Raw genomic sequence first — 17,749 nt, 5'->3', positions numbered from 1 at the left:
AGTAGCTAATTAGATGTTAGCAATCTTGAAGAATAGTAAGGCTGTACTCTCCCTTATTATCAACAGCCTGCAAAAACAAGTATTAGAACTGCAAGATTATAAAACTATGAGCCTTGAGTCCTCACAAGAGATATTATATCATGAACCCTCTTAAAAGTCATTAGATGATAACTATGTAAAATTGGATCTAGAGCCCCAAAACTTTAAAAGGTCACTCTACAGCAAGAAGATTTCTAATAAAAACAATAATTTCTTCCTTCTCTATTAGTCAAACCAGTGACTTTTGTCAACAACTAGACATAGCAGAACTTCAAGAAAAGCTGCTTGTTTTAAAAAATTACACACACACACACACACACACTTATATGTGTGTGTATGTGTATATATATATGTACATATATATATATATATATATATATATATATATATATATATATATATATATGGCGATAAGTTGTGATAGGCAGCCTGGTCTCCAGTCTAGCTCAGGCTTAAAGATCCAGAGACCCAGCTGGTGACTGTCTCCTGCAAGGGACAGCAAGTGTTCAGCCACACCCCTTGGTCCCTGGCACCTGTAGCAGTTACAGCCACCCACCCCAACCCCTCTTCATAGAGGTGTGTGGCCATCAGTCACATAGGAGAAGCACCAAGCCCTCTCACATGCAAATAAGATTCTCCCAAGCTCTCAGACCAAGCCAATGAGAAGTACCTGCTGTCAGACCCTGACCCACTCCAAAACTGTATATGAGAAACATATCCAAAAGGATTAAAGGTATGCAAGAGATTAAAGGTGAACTTCTGTCATAAGATCTGTAACACTTGGAAAAAGGTCTGCTCTCTTGAAATGCCACCTGAAGCTCCACCACACTCCTCACTGGCTAGTCAGCATCTTGGCCCAGCCCGACCAGACTCAGAGCAGGTCTACATGGAGTAACTGAGACAGCAGAGTGGAGACAGAGGTGGAGCCAACTGCAGTGCACTGGAAGTGGAAGAAATGAGTTTTCCTCCCTGTTCAAACTTGCTCCCCTTTGCATAAAATCTCACACCCAGCCAGGCCAGAGACCTGTGTGTGTGTGTGTGTGTGTGTGTTGTTGTTGTTGTTGTTGTTGTTGTTGAAATATATATCAGTATAACAATCTATTTGGTGATTTTTTGCACAAATTTTGCCTGAAAAGACATAAACACAGGACTGCTTCCTTTGTATATGGGATCCATGATAGGTCAAAGTAACTATTTCCCTTAGTGAATAGTATGTTTAAACAATGAGTTTATTGGGTCCATTTTCAAAAATCTAGAAGAGTCGTTACTGAAGTTACATGGGTGACCACCCCAAAATAGTAACATTACTAAAAGTCTCATTCCAATGAGCATAATGATATATTCACAACTTCATAGATGGGCGTTCCTCCTCTAGATAACCTTCCATACTCTATATATTCTACCAACTCTTCAAACCACATAGGGCCAGGAGAAAAACTGCATATAACTGGGAGGGAGATGTAGGAAGGAGTGGCTGTAAACTCAGATAATAGTCTAATGACTTTTTTTACCCACTTGTTTTGATGAGAGCAATATCAACAGGCCTGAACTTGAAGGAACCTTGGGAGTAGTTATGGCTACTGAAATTCATCACAAGAACTGGGAATCCGTAGGAAAACAAAAACAAGCTCCCAATGGCATTACAGCATTAATGTATTCTCATATTCTCTAACTCACAATTAATGTATTCTCATATTCTCTAACTCACAATCTAAGTAGTATTCCTATCCTATTCCAAATCCTATCCAATTGCCACAGAACTTTCCTAGAGATGACATCCAATGATTCTTCCTGACTCTTCTGTAAGTTCTGTAGAATCTGATTAGGTTAACTAACTCAAATCTTTCCTGGCAAAACTGTAGGACTTCAGCTATTTTAGTGACAATATTTCCCCTCTATTATTTTCTTTCCTTTTTATACAGTCTTTCCTTCTTTTGTATTGTTTTGGGAGGGAGGGAGGGAGAGAGAGAGAGAGAGAGAGAGAGAGAGAGAGAGAGAGAGAGAGAGAGAGAGAGAGAGAGAGAGAGATTATATATCCCTGGAGCTCATGATTTATCCTTTTGCTTCAGCCTCCAGAGTACTTAGTGTGATTACAGTCATAAGTCACCACATGCTGACTCCTGTTGTGGATAGATTTTTCTAAAATTCTCATACTTTTGGCATTCTAAGCTTCCAAAAATTTCATTTTTGTTTATAGTGTTGAAATTTACAAACTTTTCTACTATTTTTCATTAATCCTAAAATCGAAATTAAAGATCATTGACATATATACCTATGGACTATTTCAAAAGTGAAAAAAAAACAATTGGAAGATAATTGCTAAAGAAATTGTTATGTTTTTAACTATGAAAGACCAGCTTATATAAGACTAAACTTCATATGACAGAAATATAAACATTGTTTTTAGGGTAAATGTATGTGTATCTCAGTAGCAGTACATTTGCAATAACTTGAGCATTGGTGAAGGCCAGGAAGCAAAGTTCAATTTTGCTTAGGTATTTGGCAAGTCATTGCTTGGAGGCACCTATAATAAAACAATACTGACAGAGAGCACACAGATCATTTGCAAGGACATGTTTTGAGCATTTGTTATACTGGATGCCATGGTTCCAGGAGACTAAGTTTCCGTGAACTTTCCACCTCTGGACTGTGTCCAGGTTTCTAGTCCTGTCAAGCATGTCACTACTGGAGTGGATGTAGCAGTAGTACGTATATCAATTCACAATAAGAGCCAAATGTTAGCAAGTTTTCCATCTGGACGAAGGCTAATATAAAAATCTTGAAAACATATCAAGTTAAGACATATCTAGTAGAGGTTTCAGTAAGACCTGTATTATTAATGTCCAAACATGTGAATGCATTGGGATAGAAAAGAAATCTGAATCATTGCCAGAACACTTGTCAGAAAACATGTGAAAAGTAAATATAAAATAGAACAAATTTAACCAAGTTCACCCTGCTCACATAACTCAATTGCACGAAATAATAGTATTCAATTTGGAATACTATCCAGACACGTTAGATTTTGTTCAGCACCAATCATCTCTTATCTCCAAGGAGAAAGGCACAGATGTCCATCTTATTAGCATAATAGAAGAACTACTTCAAGTTTCATATTACATCAGTGATTCTTTTATTTCTGCTCAGCCAAACATGTTTCAATTTGGAATAGGTCCAGAAGACTCTTTGCTTGCAGTACATTTTAATTTATTTTCCTTTTAAAAAGCATTCCAATCTGAGAGTCAAAAGAGTAGTAAAGAAAATTATATATATATATATATACACACACACATATATATATATGAGTGTGAGTTTGTGTGTGTGTGTATATATATATATATGTGTATGTATATATATGTATATATCCTAGATTAGTGAATTATTATTGTTTTACCACATTGTGTCATTAATATTTAATTTATCTGTAAGAAATTAAAACATCAAAAAAGTGAATTAACAACCAAGCCTGGTGGTAAATGTCCATAATCCCAGTGCTCAAGTAACTATGGTTGGAGCATAATAAACTTAGTTGGATCGATCCTCTTAAAACAAAACAAAACAAAACAAAACAAAACAATCCTGAAAACAGGATAAGGTTATGATTTAGTGAAAAAGCATTTGTCTAGCACATGTGAGACATGGGTTCAATCATCAGGACTTCAAAGAGTGATTTAATTATGTGTCCAATGACATGGTAATGTCAAGTACTCAGACATTTTCTGAAGCTCCATCTCATCTGTAATCAGATGTTAGCAAGGACATCGTACTTACACACTTTTAAATGTGTAAAAGAGCCAAGTTTTTGAAACAAATCTTGTAAGACTAACCCAACCAATAACCGATTTGGCTTAAGGCCCACTCCACAAAATTGAACACATACTAGGAACTGCCTGGGTGACCAAGAACCTAATGTAGATAGCCCAAAGACCTATGATAAAACTAAACAATTCTGTTCTATTAAAGGAACGTAGCAATGAAATGGCATCTAATATTCTATTGTACTCACAGATCAGTGCCTTGTTCAGTCATCATGAGATAAGCTTTTGTCCTGAAGAAGGTGAGAACAAACATAGGGACCAATTGCCAGATACTACACAAAGAATGAGAGACCTTGAAACACACAGATCTAAATGTAATATCTTCATCCTTGTCTCAGGGCTCAGGGAATCCCTTGACAGAAGAGGCATCCCTAGCAAAGTATCCTAGTATTGAGGGTTATGGAGTCTATACCAGGTATCCTCTATAACCAGGTAAGGCTCCCAGCATTGGGAATTGGACATCAATCCAGCCATAGAACTTTGATCAACAATCTGTCCTGCCTGAAAGATGTTCTGGGGTAATGGTGAGGCAGAATTTACGGGAGTGGCCAACCAATGACTGGTCTAACTTGAGGCCCCAGCCCTGAGAGAGAATGAATGCCTAACACTGGCTGGATGACCAGGAACCAGAAGTTGGGTTTCAAAGATACCCAGGACAGAACCAAACATGAATGGCAAAAATAACGTCAATAAAGTGATTTCTGGTGATACTCTGTTTTAATCATAGTTCAATATCTAGCCCAATTATCTCTAGAGAGTCTTCATCCAGCAATGGATGGGAGCAGATGCAGACTCACAGCCAAACTATAGGGGAAGCCAGGGGAACCTTATGGAAGAAGGGAAGGAAGGATTGTAGGAGCCAGAATAGTCAAGGACACCATGAAAACTTAGCCCATAGAATCAACTAAGCAGGGTGCATAGAGGCTCACAGAAACTAAAACTAGGTCTTTTGCAAATATGTTATGGTTGTTTATCTTGTGTTCTTGTGGGACTCATAACAGTGTGAGTTGGACTGTCTCTCTGGCACTTTTGCATGTGGTAAAGCACTTTAGGACCATTTCTTTTTACTACGTTGCCTAGTTTCAGCCTTGATATTCAGATTTGTGCCTAGTCTTATTATAACTTGCTATCCCATGCTTGGTTTTTTTTTTTTTTTTTTTTTTTTTTTTTTTTTTTTTTAAAGATTTATTTATTGATTATATGTAAGTACACTGTAGCTGTCCTCAGACACTCCAGAAGAGGGAGTCAGATCTCTTTACAGATGGTTGTGAGCCACCATGTGGTTGCTGGGATTTGAACTCTGGACCTTCGGAAGAGCAGTCGGGTGCTCTTACCCACTGAGCCATCTCACCAGCCCCCCATGCTTGGTTGATGTCACTGGACAGCCTGCTCGTTTTTTCTGAAGGGAAACAGAGGAGGAATGAAGAAGGGTAAAGGGGATTAGGAGGAGATGGGGGAAGGAAAACTGTTGTTGGGAGGTAATGTATCAGAGAAGAATTAAAAAAAATAATTAAAAAAAATCATAAGATTCAGAGGGGATGGAGGTCACCAATAAAACAAGGGTCTTTAAATCAACATGAGCAAAGCACAAATAAACTCAGATTATGAAGCAGCAAGGATAGGTCCTATACTAGTCTTCACCAGGTCCGCTGTGCTTATATTTTGCCTTCTTGTTTAGTGTTTCTATGAGATTTATGAGTGTGAGACCAAGTAGATATCTGATTCTTGGACCTTCTCTTGGCTTCTTTTTCTTCTCTTTGTATCTTTGTTTGTTTGTTTGTATGTTTGCTTGTTTTATTCAATTACAATGTGTTAGTATTTGTTTTATCATATGATATTAGGTTGAACTATACTGTATTTATTATGTATTTATTATCCTTCAGAAGCCTTATTGCTCTAATGAATGGCAGAAAAGTTGTAGATCCTGAAATACAATTTTCTGGTTTCTTTGAATACCTAATTGTGCCATAGGTTTTGCTGTGGCAGACAGATGAAACAATGTTTTGCTGGAGCAGACACAGGAAAAAGGATGCTTTGCTGAAGCAGGTACATGACAGGGTGCATGATGCTTAAAAATATTATAAATATGAAACAATAGATAGTGGGAGTAGGTTATCACACTGGTTTGCCTTGTTTTGCTTTGCTAGTCTTTGCTGACAAGGCTTTGGCCTTGGTTCACATCACATTTTGTTGATGAACTTTGTTTGTCATAACTTTGTAGAGAGTAACTCACCAAAGAAATTCTGGTGGTATTCCAGTGGTTTTTGCTGCTTCCACAGATTTGGGCCAATTAGCACAGCCCCAAAGTTTCATCTGGATTGAATTTATATTGTTGAATTATGAATGGTGATTGCAGAATGGACTGGACTACAGCTGCTGATTCATGTTGGTGATTTGTTAGAGGACTGACATGCTGAAAACAAAGATTTTTTATTTTTTAATTATGTATTTTCTTCATTTACATTTCCAATGCTACCCCAAAAGTCACCCAAACCCTCCCCTCCCACTCCCACTTCTTGGCCCTGGCGTTACCATGTTCTAAGGCATATAAAGTTTTCAAGACCAATAGGCCTCTCTCTCCACTGATGGCCGAATAGGTAATCTTCTGATACATATGCAGCTAGAGACACGAGCTCCAGGGTGGAGGGATGTTACTGGTTAGTTCATATTGTTGTTACACCTATAGGGTTGCAGACCCCTTTAGCTCCTTGGGTACTTTCTCTAGATCCTCCATTGGGGGCCCAATATATATATTGGATATTAGTCCTCTATCTGATTTAGGATAGGTAAAGATCCTTTCCCAATCTGTTGGTGGCCTTTTTGTCTTATTGAAGGTGTCTTTTGTCTTTGCAAAGCTTCTGTAAGAGAAAACAAAGATTTTAATCACCCTTAAAAAACTATTTCTTTTTTTATTAGGTATTTTCCTCAATTACATTTCCAATGCTATCTAAAAAGTCCCCAATACACTCTCCCCCCAGTCCCCCCCCACCCCCCCCCACCCCTTGGCCCTGGCATTCCCCTGTACTGGGGCATATAAAGTTGGCAAGTCTAATGGGCCTCTCTTTCCAGTGATTGCCGACTAGGCCATCTTTTGATACAAATGCAGCTAGAGTCAAGAGCTCTGGGGTACTGGTTAGTTCATAATAATGTTCCACCTATGGGGTTGCAGTTCCCTTTAGCTCCTTGGGTACTTTCTCTAGCTCCTCCATTGGGGGCCCTGTGATCCATCCCATAGCTGACTGTGAGCATCCACTTCTGTGTTTGCTAGGCTCCGGCATTGTCTCACAGAGACAGCTATATCTGGGTTCTTTCAGCAAAATCTTGCTAGTGTATGCAATGGTGTCAGCGTTTGGAAGCTGATTATGGGATGGATCCCTGGATATGGCAGTCTTTAGATGGTCCATCCTTTCTTCACAGCTCCAAACTTTATCTCTGTAACTCTTTCCATGGGTGTTTTGTTCCCAATTCCAAGAAGGGGCACAGTGTCCACACTTTGGTCTTCGTTCTTCTTGAGTTTCATGCGTTTAACAAATTGTATCTTATATCTTGGGTATCCTAAGTTTTGGGGCTAATATCCACTTATCAGTGAGTACATATTGTGTGAGTTCCTTTGTGAATATGTTACCTCACTCAGGAATGATGCCCTCCAGATCCATCCATTTGCCTAGGAATTTCATAAATTCATTCCTTTTAATAGCTGAGTATTTCTAAACTAGTCTACTTTCCCTGTATCCTAATAACATTTCTTTTCTACTACCTCTTGCATGTGATGGGCTAGAAGGAAGGTTAAGGCATTTAAGAACCCTTATTAAACTATGTTTTAAAACATCTAAGCCTACAGGATCCAGATGGGATAGTAGATTGGGAGGAACATGGAGAAGAGAATTTAGGGGAAGGCATAATCAGGATATATTTATGAGAAAAATATATTTTCAATAAAATATAATAGATATAGATATATAAATTAAGCTGTGTGTTGATTCAAATCTCCAAATCTTTACAGGTTCATGCACAATTAATGATTCAACACTCTGGGAAACAAATAAAATGAACAAATCTACACACACTCACCACATTTATTTATACCTCACATTTCTTACAAAGAATTTAATTTTTTTTTCAGGAAAATAAACTGAACAAAATTAAACAAAGGAATTCTTAAGACATAAATGAAAAATAAAAAAGGAGGTAGGCACAGGCTTAATGGAGTGCTTTCAAATTTAGATGTAGTTAAGAATCTCAGACTGACCACTAGACATATGTAGGTAAAGAATATTCTACAACTCCGTATAGAAGCTGTGAATGTAAGGAAGAGGACACTGTGTCTGACCTATGACATGTCTTCCAGGCATAGGTAGTGCCTCACTGCATGGCAGAAGTCATAAATTCAGAAAGGGAACGGGAACTAACCTAGGTAAATGGCACTGTTATGATTTGTTCCAATCTCAATAAAACATGTGCACACATAGACTGGACAGGATTTAACTCAGAGGAAGCTGCCTCGGTGGCAGAAGTTAGGGAACTAAGTAAAAGACCTACATTGCACAAGAGAGCAGTGTACTCTCAGGAGTAATGGTGTAGATACTACAATACTGAATACTATTCCTACAGTGGCAAATAGCACCTCAATCTAATCAAGACTTTGTCTTTTTCAAAGCGTTATAATCATGCCCACTGAAAGAAGAAAGGTGACTTGAATATGAAACAAAAATTATAGACTCAATTGACAGACTCGTTATATACAAATCCTAGCATAGAAATAAAAGTAATAATATCTTCTCCCAAAAAGTATAAATCCCATAGTAATTGCCCTCAAAAGAAATGACTTGAAATGACTTCCAGATAAAGCACTCAAAATAATTATCATAGCTATATTCAAGCAACTCAAAAAGACATAAATTTATTCCAAAATAACAAAAAATACAATGGAATAAAGAACTCAAATCAAGATAGCAAACTAGAATTAAATAAAATAATGGAATTTTTGAAGACTAGCCAAACTGAAATGATGCTAGAAATGAAGAACTCAGTAAGTCAAATAACAAGTTCATGGAAAAACTTGAGCAATAGATTAGAACATGCGAAAAATAGAATATTAGAGCTTGAAAACAAGTGAGAAAAATTAGTTTATTCAGTAAAGAACAATAATTATATATATATATATATATATATATATATATATATATATAATATCTTTGAGACCTTTTCAACTACTGAATTATGGGCATGGAGAAGTACTACATAGAGAAAATATTTTCAATGAAATTGTAGAAGAAAATTACTCAAACTTGGAGAAAGAGAGCATATGTATACCAGTACAAGTTGCCAATAGAACATGAATTAGGACAAGAAAAGAAACATTTCATGATATATTGTAGGTAAAATGCTAAAAAACACAGAATAACAAAAGAGTATTGAAAGTTTTAAGAAAAATTAATCCCATCAGAATAACAGCTAATTATTTTATAGGAAATTTTAAATCCAGAAGGGCCAGAAAGGGTATATTTCAAATTCTGAAAGATTACAACATCCAATGAAGACCATTATTCCCAGAAAACCGCTAAGAACTAAGATAACTGATAATTGAATAAAAACTGCAAGTAGCCCAGCCGGAGGACAGAGACCTGCCCTGCAGAGAGCTCCATCTTGGCTCAGGGACTCCGCCGAACTTAGTCTACAGGTTAGAGTGAGGACCACAGAGGCAGACAGCTTCTGGGACAGGCGGGAGCCACAGAGCCGCTGAGGCAGCACCCTTTTGGGGCCGCAGACATCCGGCACCCTCCCAGTCGGAGGACAGTGACCTGCCCTGCAGGGAGCGCCATCTTGGCTCCGGGACTCCGCCGAGCTTAGTCTCTACAGGTCAGAGTGGGGACCACGGGGGCAGACGGCTTCTGGGACAGGCAGGAGCCAAAGAGCCGCGGAGGCAGCACCCTTTTGGGGCCGCAGACTTCCGGCACCCTCCCAGCCGGAGGACAGAGACCTGCCCTGCAGAGAGCTCCATCTTGGCTCAGGGACTCCGCCGAACTTAGTCTACAGGTTAGAGTGAGGACCACAGAGGCAGACAGCTTCTGGGACAGGCGGGAGCCACAGAGCCGCTGAGGCAGCACCCTTTTGGGGCCGCAGACATCCGGCACCCTCCCAGTCGGAGGACAGTGACCTGCCCTGCAAGGAGCGCCATCTTGGCTCCGGGACTCCGCCGAGCTTAGTCTCTACAGGTCAGAGTGGGGACCACGGGGGCAGACGGCTTCTGGGACAGGCAGGAGCCACAGAGCCGCTGAGGCAGCACCCTTTTGGGGCCGCAGACTTCCGGCACCCTCCCAGCCGGAGGACAGAGACCTGCCCTGCAGAGAGTGCCATCTTGGCTCCAGGACTCCGCCGAACTTAGTCTACAGGTTAGAGTGAGGACCACAGAGGCAGACAGCTTCTGGGACAGGCGGGAGCCACAGAGCCGCTGAGGCAGCACCCTTTTGGGGCCGCAGACATCCGGCACCCTCCCAGTCGGAGGACAGTGACCTGCCCTGCAGGGAACGCCATCTTGGCTCCGGGACTCCACCGAGCTTAGTCTCTACAGGTCAGAGTGGGGACCACGGGGGCAGACGGCTTCTGGGACAGGCGGGATCCACAGAGCTGCTGAGGCAGCACCCTTTAGGGGCCGCAGACTTCCGGCACCCTCCCAGTCGGAGGACAGTGACCTGCCCTGCAGGGAGCGCCATCTTGGCTCCGGGACTCCGCCGAACTTAGTCTGTACAGGTCAGAGTGAGGACCACAGAGGCAGACAGCTTCTGGGACAGGCGGGAGCCACAGAACCGCTGAGGCAGCACCCTTTTGGGGCCGCAGACATCCGGCACCCTCCCAGTCGGAGGACAGTGACCTGCCCTGCAGGGAGCGCCATCTTGGCTCCGGGACTCCGCCAAACTTAGTCTGTACAGGTCTGCTGACAGAGGATACTCAGAATCCCCAGAAGAACAACCTCTGAACAGAGACAACTATAACAACTCCAGAGATTACCAGATGGCGAGAGGTAAAGGTAAGAATCTTACTAACAGAAACCAAGACCACTCACCATCATCAGGACCCAGCACTCCCACTTCGCCCAGTCCAGGGCACCCCAACACACCTGAAAAACTAGACCTGGATTTAAAAGCATATCTCATGATGATGGTAGAGGACATCAAGAAGGACTTTAAAGAACTACAGGAGAACATGGCTAAAGAGTTACAAGTCCTTAAAGAAAAACAGGAAAACACAACCAAACTGGTAGAAGTCCTTAAAGAGAAACAGGAAAACACATCCAATCAGATGATGGAAATGAACAAAACCATACTAGACCTAAAAAGGGAAGTAGACACAATAAAGAAAACCCAAAATGAGGCAACACTGGAGATAGAAACCCTAGGAAAGAAATCTGGAACCATAGATGCAAGCATCAGCAACAGAATACAAGAGATGGAAGAGAGAATCTCAGGTGCAGAAGATTCCATAGAGAACATGGGCACAACAATCAAGGAAAATGGAAAATGCAAAAAGATCCTAACTCAAAACATCCAGGAAATACAGGACACAATGAGAAGACCAAACCTACGGATAATAGGAGTGGATGAGAATGAAGATTTTCAACTCAAAGGACCAGCAAACATCTTCAACAAAATTATAGAAGAAAACTTCCCAAATCTAAAGAAAGAGATGCCCATGAACATACAAGAAGCCTACAGAACTCCAAATAGGCTGGACCAGAAAAGAAATACCTCCCGACACATAATAATCAGAACAACAAATGCACTAAATAAAGATAGAATACTAAAAGCAGTAAGAGAAAAAGGCCAAGTAACATATAAAGGCAAGCCTATCAGAATTACACCAGATTTTTCACCACAGACTATGAAAGCTAGAAGATCCTGGACAGATGTTATACAGACACTAAAAGAACACAAATTCCAGCCCAAGCTACTATACCCAGCCAAACTCTCAATTAACATAGATGGAGAAACCAAAGTATTCCACGACAAAGCCAAATTCACACATTATCTCTCCACGAATCCAGCCCTTCAAAGGATAATAACAGAAAAAAACCAATACAAGGACAGGAACCACGCCCTAGAAACAACAAGAAGGTAATCCCTCAACAAACCTAAAAGAAGACAGCCACAAGAACAGAATGCCAACTTTAACAACAAAAATAACAGGAAACAACAATTACTTTTCCTTAATATCTCTTAATATCAATGGACTCAACTCCCCGATAAAAAGACATAGACTAACAAACTGGCTACACAAACAAGACCCAACATTTTGCTGCTTACAAGAAACTCATCTCAGAGAAAAAGATAGACACTACCTCAGAATGAAAGGCTGGAAAACAATTTTCCAAGCAAATGGTCTGAAGAAACAAGCTGGAGTAGCCATTCTAATATCAGATAAGGTTGACTTCCAACCCAAAGTCATCAAAAAAGACAGGGAGGGGCACTTCATACTCATCAAAGGTAAAATACTCCAAGAGGAACTATCAATCCTGAATATCTATGCTCCAAATACAAAGGCAGCCTCATTCATTAAAGAAACTTTAGTAAATCTCAAAGCACACATTGCACCTCATACAATAATAGTGGGAGACTTCAACACACCACTTTCACCAATGGACAGATCATGGAAACAGAAACTAAACAGGGACACAGTGAAACTAACAGAAGTTATGGATCAAATGGATCTGGCAGATATCTACAGAACATTTTACCCTAAAACAAAAGGATACACCTTCTTCTCAACACCTCATGGTACCTTCTCCAAAATTGACCACGTAATTGGGCACAAAACAGGACTCAACAGATACAAAAACATTGAAATTGTCCCATGCATCCTATCAGATCACCATGGACTAAGGCTGATCTTCAATAACAAAATAAATAATAGAAAGCCAACCTTCACGTGGAAACTGAACAACACTCTTCTCAATGATACCTTGGTCAAGGAAGGAATAAAGAAAGAAATTAAGGACTTTTTAGAGTTCAATGAAAATGAAGCCACAACATACCCAAACTTATGGGACGCAATGAAAGCATTTCTAAGAGGAAAACTCATAGCTCTGAGTGCCTCCAAAAGGAAACTAGAAAGAGCACACATTAGCAGCTTGACAACACACCTAAAAGCACTAGAACAAAAGGAAGCAAATTCACCCAAGAGGAGTAGACGGCAGGAAATAATTAAACTCAGGGGTGAAATCAACCAAGTGGAAACAAGAAAAACTATTCAAAGAATCAACCAATCAAGGAGCTGGTTCTTTGAGAAAATCAACAAGATAGATAAACCCTTAGCCAGACTCACTAGAGGGCACAGGGAAAGCATCCTAATTAACAAAATCAGAAATGAAAAAGGAGACATAACAACAGATCCTGAAGACATCCAAAACACCATCAGATCCTTCTACCAAAGGCTATACTCAACAAAACTGGAGAACCTGGATGAAATGAAGAAGTTCCTAGACAGATACCAGGTACCAAAGTTGAATCAAGATCAGGTTAATGATCTAAACAGCCCTATATCCCCCAAAGAAATAGAAGCAGTCATTAATAGTCTCCCAACTAAAAAAAGCCCAGGACCAGATGGGTTTAGTGTAGAGTTCTATCAGACCTTCAAAGAAGATCTAATCCCAGTTCTTCACAAACTATTCCACAAAATAGAAACAGAAGGTACTCTACCCAACTCATTCTATGAAGCCACAATTACTCTGATATCTAAACCACAAAAAGACCCAACAAAGATAGAAAACTTCAGACCAATATCCCTTATGAATATTGATGCAAAAATCCTCAATAAAATTCTTGCTAACCGAACCCAAGAACACATCAAAACAATCATCCATCCTGACCAAGTAGGTTTCATCCCAGGGATGCAGGGATGGTTCAATATACGGAAATCCATCAACGTAATCCAGTATATAAACAAACTCAAAGACAAAAACCACATGGTCATCTCGTTAGATGGGGAAAAAGCATTTGACAAGATCCAACACCCATTCATGATAAAAGTCTTGGAAAGATCAGGAATTCAAGGCCCATACCTAAACATGATAAAAGCAATCTACAGCAAACCAGTAGCCAACATCAAAGTAAATGGTGAGAAGCTTGAAGCAATCCCTCTAAAATCAGGGACTAGACAAGGCTGTCCACTTTCTCCATACCTATTCAACATTGTACTTGAAGTCCTAGCCAGAGCAATTCGACAACAAAAGGAGATCAAAGGGATACAAATTGGAAAAGATGAAGTCAAAATATCACTTTTTGCAGATGATATGATAGTATATATAAGTGACCCTAAAAATTCTACCAGAGAACTCCTAAACCTGATAAACAGCTTCGGTGAAGTAGCTGGATATAAAATTAACTCAAACAAATCAATGGCCTTTCTCTACACAAAGAATAAACAGGCTGAGAAAGAAATTAGGGAAACAACACCCTTCTCAATAGTCACAAATAATATAAAATATCTTGGCGTGACTCTAACTAAGGAAGTGAAAGATCTGTATAATAAAAACTTCAAGTCTCTGAAGAAAGAAATTATAGAAGATCTCAGAAGATGGAAAGATCTCCCATGCTCATGGATTGGCAGGATCAACATTGTAAAAATGGCTATCTTGCCAAAAGCAATCTACAGATTCAATGCAATCCCCATCAAAATTCCAAATCAATTCTTCAACGAATTAGAAAGTGCAATCTGCAAATTCATCTGGAATAACAAAAAACCTAGGATAGCAAAAACTCTTCTCAAGGATAAAAGAACCTCTGGTGGAATCACCATGCCGGACCTAAAGCTCTACTACAGAGCAATTGTGAAAAAAACTGCATGGTACTGGTATAGTGACAGACAAATAGACCAATGGAATAGAATTGAAGACCCAGAAATGAACCCACACACCTACGGTCACTTGATCTTTGACAAGGGAGCTAAAAACATCCAGTGGAAGAAAGACAGCATTTTCAACAAATGGTGCTGGCACAACTGGTTGTTAACATGTAGAAGAATGCGAATCGATCCATTCCTATCTCCTTGTACTAAGGTCAAGTCTAAGTGGATCAAGGAACTTCACATAAAACCAGAGACACTGAAACTTATAGAGGAGAAAGTGGGGAAAAGCCTTGAAGATATGGGCACAGGGGAAAAATTCCTGAATAGAACAGTAATGGCTTGTGCTGTAAGATCGAGAATTGACAAGTGGGACCTCATGAAATTACAAAGCTTCTGCAAGGCTAAAGACACCATCAATAAGACAAAAAAACCACCAACAGATTGGGAAAGGATCTTCACCTATCCTAAATCAGATAAGGGACTAATATCCAATATATATAAAGAACTCAAGAAGGTGGACTCCAGAAAGTCAAATAACCCCATTAAAAAATGGGGCTCAGAACTGAACAAAGAATTCTCGCCTGAGGAATACCGAATGGCAGAGAAACACCTGAAAAAATGTTCAACATCCTTAATCATCAGGGAAATGCAAATCAAAACAACCCTGAGATTCCACCTCACACCAGTCAGAATGGCTAAGATCAAAAATTCAGGTGACAGCAGTTGCTGGCGAGGATGTGGAGAAAGAGGAACACTCCTCCATTGTTGGTGGGATTGCAAGCTTGTACAACCACTCTGGAAATCAGTCTGGCGGTTCCTCAGAAAATTGGACATAGTACTACCGGAGGATCCAGCAATACCTCTCCTGGGCATATATCCAGAAGATGTCCCAACCGGTAAAAAGGACACATGTTCCACTATGTTCATAGCAGCCCTATTTATAATAGCCAGAAGCTGGAAAGAACCCAGATGTCCCTCAACAGAGGAATGGATACAGAAATTATGGTACATTTACACAATGGAGTACTACTCAGCTATTAAAAAGAATGAATTTATGAAATTCCTAGCCAAATGGATGGACCTGGAGGGCATCATCTTGAGTGAAGTAACACAATCACAAAAGAACTCACACAATATATATTCACTGATAAGTGGATATTAGCCCAAAACTTAGGATACCCAAGATTTAAGATACAATTTGCTAAACGCATGAAACTCAAGAAGAATGAAGACCAAAGTGTGGACACTGTGCACCTTCTCAGAATTAGGAACAAAACACCCAGGGAAGGAGTTACAGAGACAAAGTTCGTAGCGGTGATGAAAGGATGGACCATTTAGAGACTGCCGTATCCAGGGATCCATCCCATAATCAACTTCTAAACGCTGACACCATTGCATACACTAGCAAGATTTTGCTGAAAGGACCCAAATATAGCTGTCTCTTGTGAGATGATGCTGGGGCCTAGCAAACACAGGAGTGGATGTTCACAGTCAGCTATTGGATGTATCACAGGGCTCCCAATGGAGAAGCTAGAGTAAGTACCCAAGGAGCTAAAGGGATCTGCAACCCTATTGTTGGAACAACATGATGTACAAACTAGAACCCCGGAGCTCTTGTCTCTAGCTGCATATGTATCGAAAGATGGCCTAGTCAGCCATCAATGGAAAGAGAGGCCCATTGGACTTGCAAACTTTATATGCCCCAATATAGGGGAATGCCAGGGCCAAAAGAATGGGAATGGGTGGGTAGGGAAGTGGGGGGCGCTATGGGGGACTTTTGGGATAGTATTGGAAATGTAATTGAGGAAAATATGTAATAAAAATATAAAAAAAAAAACTGCAAGTATTTCATAATTAACATAAAAGCAAGTATAAAAGAATTTATGACTTCTACGCCAGTTCTACAGAGGATACTAGAAGAGAAGGATAAACATACTCAAGAATCTACAACAGTAGGAAACTTAATAAAAAAAGATATTGCCACTATGAACATAGTGGAACATATGGCCCTGTGGCATGGTGGGACATCTTTTGAGTATATGCCTAAGAGTGGTACAGCTGCATCTTTAGGTAGATATATTTCCAGTTTTATGAAGAACCTCCAGATTGATTTCCAGAGTGGTTGTACCAGTTTGCAATCCCACCAACAATGGAGGAGTGTTCCTTTTTCTTCATATACTCACCAACATGTGATGTCATCTGAGTTTTTGTTCTTAGCCATTCTGATTGGTATAAGGTAGGATGTCAGGGTCATTTTGATTTGCATTTCCTTGATGACTAAGGACTTTTGAAGATTTCTTAAAGTGTTTCTCAGCCATTTGAGATTCCTCTGTTGTGGATTCCCTGTTCAATTCGATAACCCATTTTTTTTGGCTTGTTTTTTTTTTTTTTTTTGATGTTATCTTCTTGAGTTCTTTATATATTTTGGATATTAGCCCTCTATCAGATGTGGGGTTGGTAAAGATATTTTTTTCTAATCTGTAGGTTACAAATTTGTTCTATTGACTATGTCCTTTGCCTTACAGAAGCAGTTCAGTTTTATGGGGTCCCATTTATCAATTCTTAAAACAATTGGAGGGCAGAGCAGGGAAATAATGACTGGACTGTTAATAAAAGATTAAATGATGACGATGATGATGATGATGGATTCTTCTCTTCTTGTTTCCATGGATTGTCCAATTATCTTTCATAGTTTTTCCAGGATTACACAGGGATAACCCTGTCCATTGTTGGCTGAGCCCTCCTATATCAAATAACAATCAATGAAATGTCATATAGTCATGTATACTGGCAATCTGATAGACGACTTTCTTTAGCTGAGGTTCTGCATTCCCACGTAAATCTAGTTTACATCAAGCTGATAATACTAACTAGTACAATATTCATTAAAGGAACAATCTATCAAAGTTTTCTGAAGCAGCAGATGGGAGTGGGTATGTAGACCCACAGCCAGACATTATGTGGAGAGAGAGTCTAAACTGGAGTTTTTCAACAGGTCCCTCTCTTAGGAGATCAGGGAACCCCATGGAAGAAGGGAATAATGGTTGTTGAAG

The sequence above is a fragment of the Mus caroli genome, unplaced genomic scaffold, assembly GCF_978045245.1.
Source record: "Mus caroli unplaced genomic scaffold, Mus_caroli_1 scaffold_5, whole genome shotgun sequence".
In the NCBI taxonomy this organism is placed as follows: Eukaryota; Metazoa; Chordata; class Mammalia; order Rodentia; family Muridae; genus Mus; species Mus caroli.
Note: the sequence above shows the minus strand (reverse complement) of the source record.